At 36.9% G+C, this 11,238-nt stretch overlaps 1 non-coding gene across 1 annotated transcript; it reads left to right on the plus strand.

Moving 5' to 3' along the window:
- The first annotated feature begins 3,857 nt into the window (after positions 1–3,857).
- Positions 3,858–3,930, plus strand: Trnar-ccu (transfer RNA arginine (anticodon CCU)). Its single transcript has one exon. It is a non-coding gene; the product is annotated as a tRNA-Arg (tRNA).
- Positions 3,931–11,238: the final 7,308 nt, after the last annotated feature.

The following is an 11,238-nucleotide window of genomic DNA, read 5'->3' on the forward strand; positions in this document are numbered from 1 at the left end:
CCGCTGTAACAACAAATACTAAAAACAGAATAAAATAAAGATTTAAATGGGGCTCCCATACAACAAACGTGATTTTTGACCAAAGTTAAGCAACGTCGGGAGTGGTCAGTACTTGGATGGGTGACCGTTTTCTTTTTGCATTTTTTTTGTTTTTTTTTTTGCTTTATGGTACGGAACCCTTCGTGCGCGAGTCCGACTCGCACATGCCCGGTTTTTTTTTTAATGTTCCGTACAAAACTTTGTTCACGGAACACAAAGTTTTTATACACACAGTACAGTTTCCTTAAATACTATGTCACGCATATTTCAAGCTATACTATTTAAGAGCCCTTAATAGCATCGTGAGTTGTGCCTATACTTGGTCAAGCAGATCTTGTCAGTAGAAAAAGGCGGTAAATTTGAAAATTGTAGGCGCGAAGGGATATCATCTCATAGAAAATTTGAATTTCGCGCCTTTTTCTACTGACAAGATTTGCTTGACCGTCTATATATAATACGTGACTTCCAAAATGGCTCTCATACCCAATAAATATTTCCAAGGCTTCCAGCCAGCGTCAGTACCTAATAAAATAGAGTAAAACCTCAAATTTCACCCTCCGTCTCCAAGTTACATGAAATATTAAAAAGTTCCATAATCGATTGACCTGAATAGCGGCTTTGTAGCTGCAGCACCCTCGAACCTCTCCAGCGTGACGTCAGCGGGAGAAGAGGCTTGCATATGCATAAATAGCTGAACACTTGTAGGCTTTATATCGGGGTAGTAGGGTTTACGAAAGGCTAGTTAACAGTGATATGCACCTCTTAGATCCAACCATACTTAATACACTGCGATATTTTCTTATATACGTGAGTGAGGAAGTTACCAGATCCGAGAGTACGCGAATTCTGTGTTGTAGGTTGTAGGTAAAAGAATAAAAAAACACATAGCAGAATCTGCAAAATATCTAGATTTTTAGTACCCATAAAACCCACCCTCCACAACTTATTGAGGGGCAGTAAACGTAAAAAGCGAAGGATGCCATTACCGAGGCAATAGAGATAACCTATAATTTTACCTACATATACATACATAACATACATAGCATAGCAGAGAAGATGACAGATGGGGTCGAAAAGTGCTCGAGTGGAGACCACGGACTAGCAAGAGCAGCGTAGGACGTCCACCCACAAGATGGACAGACGACCTTGTTAAGGTCGCCGGAAGACACTGGATGCGGGTATGGAGGTCCAACGGGGAGGCCTATGTTCAGCAGTGGACGTCTTATGGCTGAGATGATGATGATGATGATACATACATACGTTGGCAAATAGGTAAGTACAGTTTGACATGGGACGAGAAAACATTATTCAAATCTGGCTATAATTATAGGTATACACTATATGGCCAACTCATCGCCATCCCGCGCGCCAAAAGCCAACCGACACCAATACCCCCTCTACACGTTGTCCCAACATATTGGACCAATAGGTTGGGCCAACGTATAGAGGAGCCATTAAAAATAACTTGTGGTTTGATTTTTAATACACTTTAAAGTTTATTGTAAGACGCAATGTATTGCGAATTTAGTTATGTTTAAATGCGTGACAAGCAACGTCAATCACAATGATATTCCGTGGCAATGGCGTCCATTGAAGATAATATTTATTTTGTACTAGCTGTTGCCCGCGACTTCGTCCGCGTGGAATCTTATCTTCAACATTTTACATCTTTAGTACCTATAATTTTCAGGCGGGCGGGGCGGCGGAAAGCGCCGAAATTCTAAAACGTAACAAATATAAAAGCCTCGGTAGAGAGTACCCTTTTGTACCATTTGGAGTTGAAACTCTAGGTCCATGGGGTCCCAGCGCTCGTAAGTTGTTCGCAGAAATCGCGAAGCGTCTGGTTGACGTAACTGGTGACCGAAGGGCTGGCGGCTACCTCGCACAACGTATCAGTATTGCGATACAGCGGGGAAATGCCGCCAGCATCCTTGGTACAATGCCTCAGGGGCCTATTTTAGATTTAAGCTAGTTATTAATTTCGTTTAGTTGTACCACTGTATATATATTGTTTGTAAATAAATGATTTCCATTTAATTTTCATATCCAAGCAATGTTGAAATTAAGTACTTTTCTTTTTTAGCAAGTTGTATGAAGTTTTAAGTTTAGTGGATTTTGATGTTGGTCGCTGAAATTACTTTTCTTGTATTCTCATAATAGGTACCTATGCCCTTATACAAAGATTCAAGTTCCGCACTCACAAAATATCTGATCTCCATACAAACTTACAACCCCTTTCTCATCACCTTGGGGGATTATTTTCAAAAATGCTTGAATTAGTTTTCATGTTTTTTAATTTAATACCTTTTTTTTGCAAAAAGTTCAAGTTCCTAGCTTAAAATTAAATTTACACCCCAAGACGAATTTTCATCCCCTTTTTAACCCCCTTAGGGGTTGAATTTTTAAGAACGTTGCAATTACTTTTTTTTTAAATCGGCTATTATGTTTTTCTAAGAATTTTCAAAGCCTTTGTAATGGATTCAAACTTTCAACCCCTTTTTAACCCTGTTAGGGGATGAATTTTACAAAACGCTGAAATTACTTTTCCTGTCTTCTAATAATATCCCTAAATACAAAGATTCAAGTCCCACACTCGAAAAATTTTTTGATATCCATACAAACTTTCAACCCCTTTTTCAGCACCTTAGGGGATGAATTTTCAAAAGCGCTGAAATTAGTTTTCTTGTATTTTAATAATATATCTTTTTACGAAGTTTTCAATTCCTAGCTTAAAAGAATACTTTAACCCCATACAAACTTTCATCCCCTTTTTAACCCCCTTAGGGGTTGAATTTCTCAAAATCGCTTCTTATCTCTTGTACACTTTATAAATGCAATCTGGTGTGCAAATTTCAACTTTCTGGCTTTTGTAGTTTCGGCTCTGCGTTGATGAATCAGTCAGTCAGGACACTTGCATTTATATATATAGATGAAAAATAGGGAGTCTAAATACTTAATAATTTTTAAAGGTTGTAGGACAAAAGTGTTACCGTTTGAGGAGTACAATCTATGTTTTAATTATTTGCTCGTGTTACAGGCCACACCCGCTATGTTTGACCGTAGTTAGCACGTTTCCACGGGCCGCCGTATTAAGCCCTCACCAATTCCACTAGAAAATATTTGCATAGTAATCTTTGGAAGGTAAATTTGTTCGGGGCTTATCTGATGCGAGTCGAGAGGCGAAGAAGTGAAAACATTTCACTGCCTTGTCGGTATTTGTTTTGTGTTCTTTCGAGTTTGTGAAAACGGACATAGTGTGTGGGATTGTGTTTATCCTTTACGAAATAAGGTTATTCAATAGCATATTACAGCAAGTAGGTAAGTATCTACTTATATGAAATGTTTTCTAAACATGGTTAGCTAACTAGGGAACGAATCAAATATTCTATTGTCTTATTTTTATGTGTTATTTGTATTAAATAGAACCAGTGTTGTGTACTATAAAGTGATTACTACTACATATTACTATTACTTGTTAGTACTATTTCTAAGTAAAATCACTGTCATATACATTTTTAACTTATACTCGTATATAGTCTGTATAAACCACAGACCAACCCTATGCGTTCTATTATTATTGCATAAAAACCCGTTAGATTATTGTATTAAACTACTTTGACCTAAGCCAAGTTCAAGTAAGTATTACTTTAATTTAAACATTTGCATGGGAATTACCACGTAAATTGGCTAAATTCAATTACTAAGCCAAAGTAGTAGGAGCGGCGAGCGGAACGTAATGAATTGAATGAAACCATAGTAACGACGGCCTCAGTAAGGGGAGGCGATTGCGTAGACATATTTCGTCCTTCGTCCTGCGCGCCCCTGTGGCCTAATGGATAAGGCATCGGCCTCCTAAGCCGGGGACTGTGGGTTCGAGTCCCACCAGGGGTAAATTTGTTTTTATGTTAAATAATATAATAATATTATATTTTCTTGCAACTTTTCAGTCAAATTCCAATAGAAAAAATTAAATTTTTAGTAAAATTAATTAGTAGTCTTAAAAAAAACTAACTTAAAAAAAGTTCTAAAGGGTTATATTTTCGGGGTTAAATAAGTATCGTAAATATTATTTATTGTGCACTATAAAAATAATATGAGTTTTTTTTTCTATAGTGAGATTAGTGGGTCATATTTTCACGTACTTACATAATTTAGTTACTTGCCTATTTAAATTTAAGTGTCCTTAAGGTTTTAACGTGTATTAATATTATTTAGATTTTAGACAAAAGACCAAATGATATTAAAAACTTCAAAACCCTCGAAACAGAACAATTTATAAAAGACAAACCCTTTAAACCAGCGGTCGGCAACCAGCGGCCCGCGAGCCTCCCTGGCTATTTTGTATCTTATATTGACAAATGACAATGTCTGATAAAGTCATAAATATTAGCAAAGTGCGGCGCGCGTCCACTTCGTTAACTGCTATGTGGCCCTTGGCTGCTAAAAGGTTGCCGACCGCTGCTTTAAACGAACACGCAAAGGTTTAAGTTTAAAAACATTTCAACCGCAAGCGAAAGTACAGAATGCAATAACCACCCCCAAAATCACTAAAACGCCCTTAAGGTATAAATAAGTGCCTAAGGTTTAACGGCCTGCAGGCTGTGTGTGTGCGTGTGTGCGTGGTGCGTCCGTGTGCGTCGTCTGCGACCTTGCCGGGTCGTCTCCTGAAAGTTGCTGAAATACGCCGATGCGCCCGGTGGGGGGTGGGCCGAATCGATATTCAAATTTAATGAACAATGCATCAACGGTGATTAGATTAGATTTTTAAGTCGTGTTAAATTACATTGTTAGAAAGCGAATTGAGCTACGATCAGGATAACTTAATTAAATTCATTAGGTACTATACTTGGTCAAGCAGATCTTGTCAGTAGAAAAAGGCGGCAAATTTGAAAAATGTAGGTGCGAAGGGATATCGTCTCATAGAAAATTTGAATTTCGCGCCTTTTTCTACTGACAAGATTTGCTTGACCATCTATAGTTGCTTTTAAATGATTACTCGTATTGAGAACAAGATACCTACTTATGTATATTTTGCGAAGAAATACTTCTCTAATTATCCTACTAATGATTATATGTTCACAGATAGAGAGAGCTGTAGAAATTACTTTCATAAGTAGTACATACTGACACACAATTGTATTTTCCTGGAAATAAGCATTTAGTGTGAATTTTGGTTGTCAAGTGGGAGTGTCAATGCAGTTGGGATACCGTATTGTTTTAAATCGAATATTAATTGTTTGTAAAAGCCTGACAACAGTTTATTTGACCCTCGCCATTTTACGGATTTTCAATGGTACTAATTTCTTTTACTGGCAACAAGTACTCTTTGACAACGAACGTTGGATGTCATCGAATGTCACCGATGTAAACAAACGGAAAATATCTACGAATATATTCAAATATAAACGGTTTTATTACAAAAATGCCAAAAAAAATTACCAAAGATGCGAAAAAAATTATAGTGAACGCAATCAAATACTTACAGCTTAAAAAAGACGAAGGATTACATAGCTTTCCAATAAACAATTTTTTAAAGTTTGTTGTTGACATGACCGGTATTGACATTTTATAGTGCGGTTTTATTGAACTGGTTAGTTGTTTGGTTTAAACTTTAATATTTCATTTAAAGTCTATGTAGACCGACGATAAAAATCCTATAATGGAATTGGAGACTGAACGTTTTATAATCGAGGTTGGTGGTCCTAAAAGCGATACAACATCTGATGAAATCAGACTTCGTCAGAGTCAAAAAACGAAGAATATATAAATATTTAGAATCAGATTTTGACGAATAGGTAAATTGAAAGGACCGAATTCCCTGTAAGTAATGTTTTGACATTATACGAGTATCAACATGAAGCCAATGCCCACTACCCTGACTATTCATGACGTACGCACATTATTGCCATACGTAAGCTGTTTGCAGCGACACTATCTCAGGGTTAAATACTGTTAAATAAATACTGTTGTCAGGCTTTTTAATAAGTCTAATGTTATAAGGTGAGCAGCAATGTCACTTGTTTGTGCAGGTTCCAAATGTCATTGCTGTTAGGGGTTAGATGTACATAAAGTCTTATCTTCTCAATTCTCATCATACAAAAACGAACTCTCACAAATCAGCCTGAAAACACCTCACTTTAATGAAAACTAAGTGTACCTATCACAAGTTATGTACCTAACATTTGTTATTGAAAACATGCAATTATAATTGAAACGAATAGATTTTCCTATTTCTTCATTTACTTATGTGTTTTTCAAATTTTTACAAATATGTACGTACTTAGTGTTCTATTATTATGTTGTTGGTGTTATTTTCTTAGTGTTCTTAGTGTGTAAGTATTATTATTAGTGTTGTGTGTGTTATTAGTGTGTATGAGTTCTAGTTCACACAAATAAAGTCGTAGTAGGTACTAGATTCTGGGAATATGTCGCCCAAGCCTCGCCAAGAAACTTATTTCGTGTGAAAAAAGCTTTTTGTGGATCTTCTTAACAAGGGCCTTAACGAATTCATAGAAAAGTTCACTGCGGGGTATGGAAGTTATGCCAATTTATACTTTGTGTGCAAACAAAATCAAATAAAGAATGGTCAAATTAGGATCATACGAGACCACACGTGTATAGACCGACCGCTTAAGAGCCAACAGGAGTGGTCATTTCTCCATACAAACGTACTCAACTGTTTCCTCCGTGGGTTTTGATGACACAACACAGATTAATATTGTCAATATCTGTGTCGGACCGTTTTGCTTTTTTTGATATTATTGTTTTTTAAGGCGCTAGAGCGCTTCAAAAATGGCCAAAATGGCCTCATTGACTATGCCGCAATGAGAGGCGTAGTATTCAAAACTGATATCAATTAGCCAAAAACGCAAAACGGTCCGACACAGATAATTTTATAATCATTTAGATTTCCAAATTTGGTTACGATTGGTTAAGATTTGGAGGAGGAAACAGTCGAGTACGAAACCTCGATTTTAGAGATTTTTCGCCTTGTCCTTATCGCACTAGTTTTAGGAGCCGCTTCCGTTAGCGAGACGGGTATATTTACCTAAAATATTTAAAACTTAGCTCCTGTTTCGTCTTACGACGCCTGCGCGGTACGGGGGCGAGGACTGAAGTTAAGTGGTCGGTCTATAGCAACCAAGATATTGAATAGGATAGTCAAATATACACGGCTGATTTGTATCTTAATCTTACCCAGTGAACTCATTTTGCCATCTTATTTTCTATATCAATATGCGTAGCCAGAACAATTTTGCTTATTATATTTGTAATAGACAAGGTCCAAGGTTGACGGTAAGAGGACTGAGGGCCCGATACGGATTTTGAAATAGACATCTATTAGATATCTTTTAGACATCACCAAGATACGATATCGATATGTTTAAGATCTAACCGGTCAAATTTGACATTTGCGCGATTCTGGAGATACTCTTGAACGATTTCCACAGGATATGACTTCACATCCATAGATCCAATTCACATCTAATAGATATCTTACTCTATCTAACGTAAAAGTGACATTGGTTGTCCGAATTGCGCTGCAAAAGAGAACTAGTTGATATCTAAACTATAACGTATCTAGAATGGATCTAGTACGTGTCGTCTCTTGTGAATATCTTGAAGTTCGAATACGGCAGTGAAATTAATGGTGTGCCTTGGAGTATACAGGCTGATACTAGTGATACTTACTAGAGGTACTCTTTGGTCTGAGCCCTCTGGCCCTCGGATTTAATCGGGTAATGTGTATATAGATTCATGTAGGAGATGCTGTCAATTGGAAATTAGCATTTGTGCTAATTTTCCAATTGAAACTTATTAAGGAAGAGCGCTTGCGGTCGCTTGACCTGAAGCAATTATATAATCTAGGATAGTTCTATTTTATGATATTCGTGACTTATTTTACAAATACAAATACAAATACTAGGGTTATTTACTGACGTTGATACTAGCATCAGCAGATCAGCACAGGCCGCGTAGCCAACGCAACTGTCACTGTCGCACTAAAATGAAAGAGTGATAGAGTGACACAAAGCGTTTCGTTGTCGAAGTGATATATGGACTGTGTTATGGAATAACGAACTAAGTAGTTCGTTATAACGAACTACTTAGTTCGTTATACGTTCGTTCGTCGTTCGTAACGTCTTAGTTCGTTAGTCGATATAGCGATTGTCACCTTGGCTAGGCTGGATATTTATAGGTATATTGCATTTAAGGGCGTGACCGCCGCGACTGACGCGAGCCCACGGAGCACTCTAATACATGCGGAACACGCAATACCACAATTTGTGAATGCATTTTGGATGTTTATGACACACCCCATTTGAGAATCGAAAATTGTACAAAGAAAAATTTACGTATATATTTGCAGGTAAGTAGTCATTCCATGTTGAAAAACTCTTTTCACATCACATAATCAGAAAATGGATTTTTCTTCCCTGCTAGAAGGGATCAAAGTGGCACTTTTCTATTCAACGACATTTCATTGCCAGTATAAAATATTAGTATAATTAACTATGAACATCGTATGTACAGCCTGGCAAAAAAGAGTAGAAATTAAAAAGTGGCAACACTAAGATTTTTTATTTTCCTCATAGTTGATGTGAAAAGCAGTATGTGTCACACGGTATCAAAAATTATTTGGTCTTGGACGTTATTAACGCTTGAATCCCTCATTGCCGCTACCTCATTATCGCTTCATTCAGGATTCAATGTACTTACGCCCTTGACGGAAATATATCATTCTGATCCCTTGTAACACAAACTTCTATTTTTGTACAACACTGGTTCCCTTTATACGCGTCGCCCGCCATTGTTAAAAAACCATGTACGAGTATTTGATGTACAGTCATCTGCAATAGTATCCCAACTAGCAAAATAGTCGTATAAGAATTGATTTACTCAGCCTGTAATCGTATAACAGCCGAGTTACGGTTGTTGAAACACCAATATATCGTATAATAGCGGTTAACTCGACTATTTAGCAATTTTCGCTAATTAGTGCTATAATCATGTCGTATAAACGTTTATAGCACTATCTTTTAGCACTTTTATTCCACCTTTTAATAAATGCTGAATTAGCGCTACTAAATCACTTTTATTCAGCATAATTGTTCTATTAAAATCATATAACAGCTATAGAATAGCTAATTGTCTGAATAAGGCGCTTTAATACAACTGTTACTCAACTCTCTTCTCTGTTGCTATAAAAGCCTATTAAAAGCAATCCAATAACTATTTGGCAACAATGCTGCTGTAACAGCGCGCTTATATCATAATTCGGGTAATGGGGCTCAAACCGCTGTTATAGGAGCTGAAGTGTATTTACAGGTTTTATTCAAAATGTATTCAGCTTAGAGTACTTTTAAAGAGTTTAGAACTACATTAACAGCACAAGTCAGCCATGTTTTACGTTTCAATATAGTCCGGTGGCCAACTGCATGAAACCCTACCTGATAAAAAAATAGAAAATCCTACTCTGTAGGGGTAGCTGACTTTTAGTAGCATCAACTGCTCTTGGTCGGCCTCGGCTTAATTTCGCAAATTTTGCGTAAATGGCAAAATAGTGGCACAAAAATTCATCAAAAAAAAAACCCCATCGTATAATAGAATGAAACTTGCAGGGTAGGATAGCTGCCTTTGAGGACAGCAAAACAAAAGTGGTCAGCTACATCCTGTGTTGGCAGGTTCCTGTGTTCGACCGAATTTGTGGTACCACGTGACAACTACAATTTACCTCATCGAAAAATAGAATGAAAAAAACTGACTGTAATACCTACATTAAATTTGTTGACGTATGTCTTGGTCGGCCTCACCTTAGCCTGATAGCTTTTGCAGTCCGTCCGCATTAAAAAAAATGTGAATGGCAGCAATCCTACCATACAAGTGACATTCTATTTTTCGATGAAGTAAATTGTAGCTCACGTGGTACCACAAATTCGGTCGGACACAGGAACCTGCCAACACAGGATGTAGCTGACCACTTTTGTTTTTTTGATGAATATTTGTACCACTTTTTTGCCATTTGCCAAGTTAAGCCACGGCCGACCAAGAGCAGTTGAAGCTACTAAAAGTCAGCTACCCCCACAGAGTAGGATTATTCAATTTTTTTTTATCCGGCAACCTTCAAATCAAGAGTGAACAGGCACCTTCTGGGCGAGCTCGCTCCATCGTAGGCCACGTCTACGCCTCGGCTAGTCTGTGGCCATGAGTAAGCCCATTCATAATAAAAAAAAAAAAAAAAAAAACAGGTAGGGTATCATGCAGTCGGCCACCGGACTATAAATCCATAAACATGGCGACAACATGTGCTATAAGTGTAGCAGTAAACGCAGTTACTCGACTTATAGTCGAATTAATGAGATATAACAGAAACTAGATCGTGTAAGCAAATTTTTACTTATTTTAATTAATATTTTTTTATTGAAATTTAAGAAAATAGGCGGCCCATGAATATATATGAACCAGTGCCTTTGGTTTTATCAATAAAGTATTTTTCGCGCTAGGTTTTACTGTATTACGTGTACTTACAGACAGTAAAAACTTATGTACACAATCACGGTAAAAATAAATGTCATGGATGACAGCAGTAAAAAAATACTTAAGTACCTTTTTGTTTTATTATAGATACGTGAAGACGATTAGGCCTCAAACTTATTATATAATCAAATAATTGAAATATAATCGCTTACCTGAGATCGTTTTTAGCAGATATTAGTTGAATAAAAGCATTTACTGCACTCTTACACATTCAAAATGCCGAGTAAAAGCAATTCGGCTACTTTTACGAAACATTTTTGCTGAGAAAAAGCAGTGCGGTTGCTTTTAAAGAACACTTTCACTGAGTAATAGTAAATTGCTAATGTTTATAGAACGAATAGTCGAATAAAAGCACTATCGTTGCTATTAAAACACTAGAATCGCTTTTATCCACTTTTACTCAACTCTTACAGCATCGATTTGCTTCTTATACAGCGCTTACTCGATTTTTATAACACTTTTAGTCTGTATAAGTGCGCCTTTTCGCGTTGAGTAAACGCTTACAGGACTTTTATTCGACTGTTTTTACACCGTTTATAGCACCATAAAGCGAAAACAAAAACGTGCTCTCAACTTTTATAGCACATACATTTGCTAGTTGGGATGTTACTCTTCGAAGGTCGCAAAAATATGTGACACGCTCGTATAATAATAAGATCG

The sequence above is a fragment of the Cydia fagiglandana genome, chromosome 6 (assembly GCF_963556715.1).
Source record: "Cydia fagiglandana chromosome 6, ilCydFagi1.1, whole genome shotgun sequence".
Taxonomy (NCBI): domain Eukaryota; kingdom Metazoa; phylum Arthropoda; class Insecta; order Lepidoptera; family Tortricidae; genus Cydia; species Cydia fagiglandana.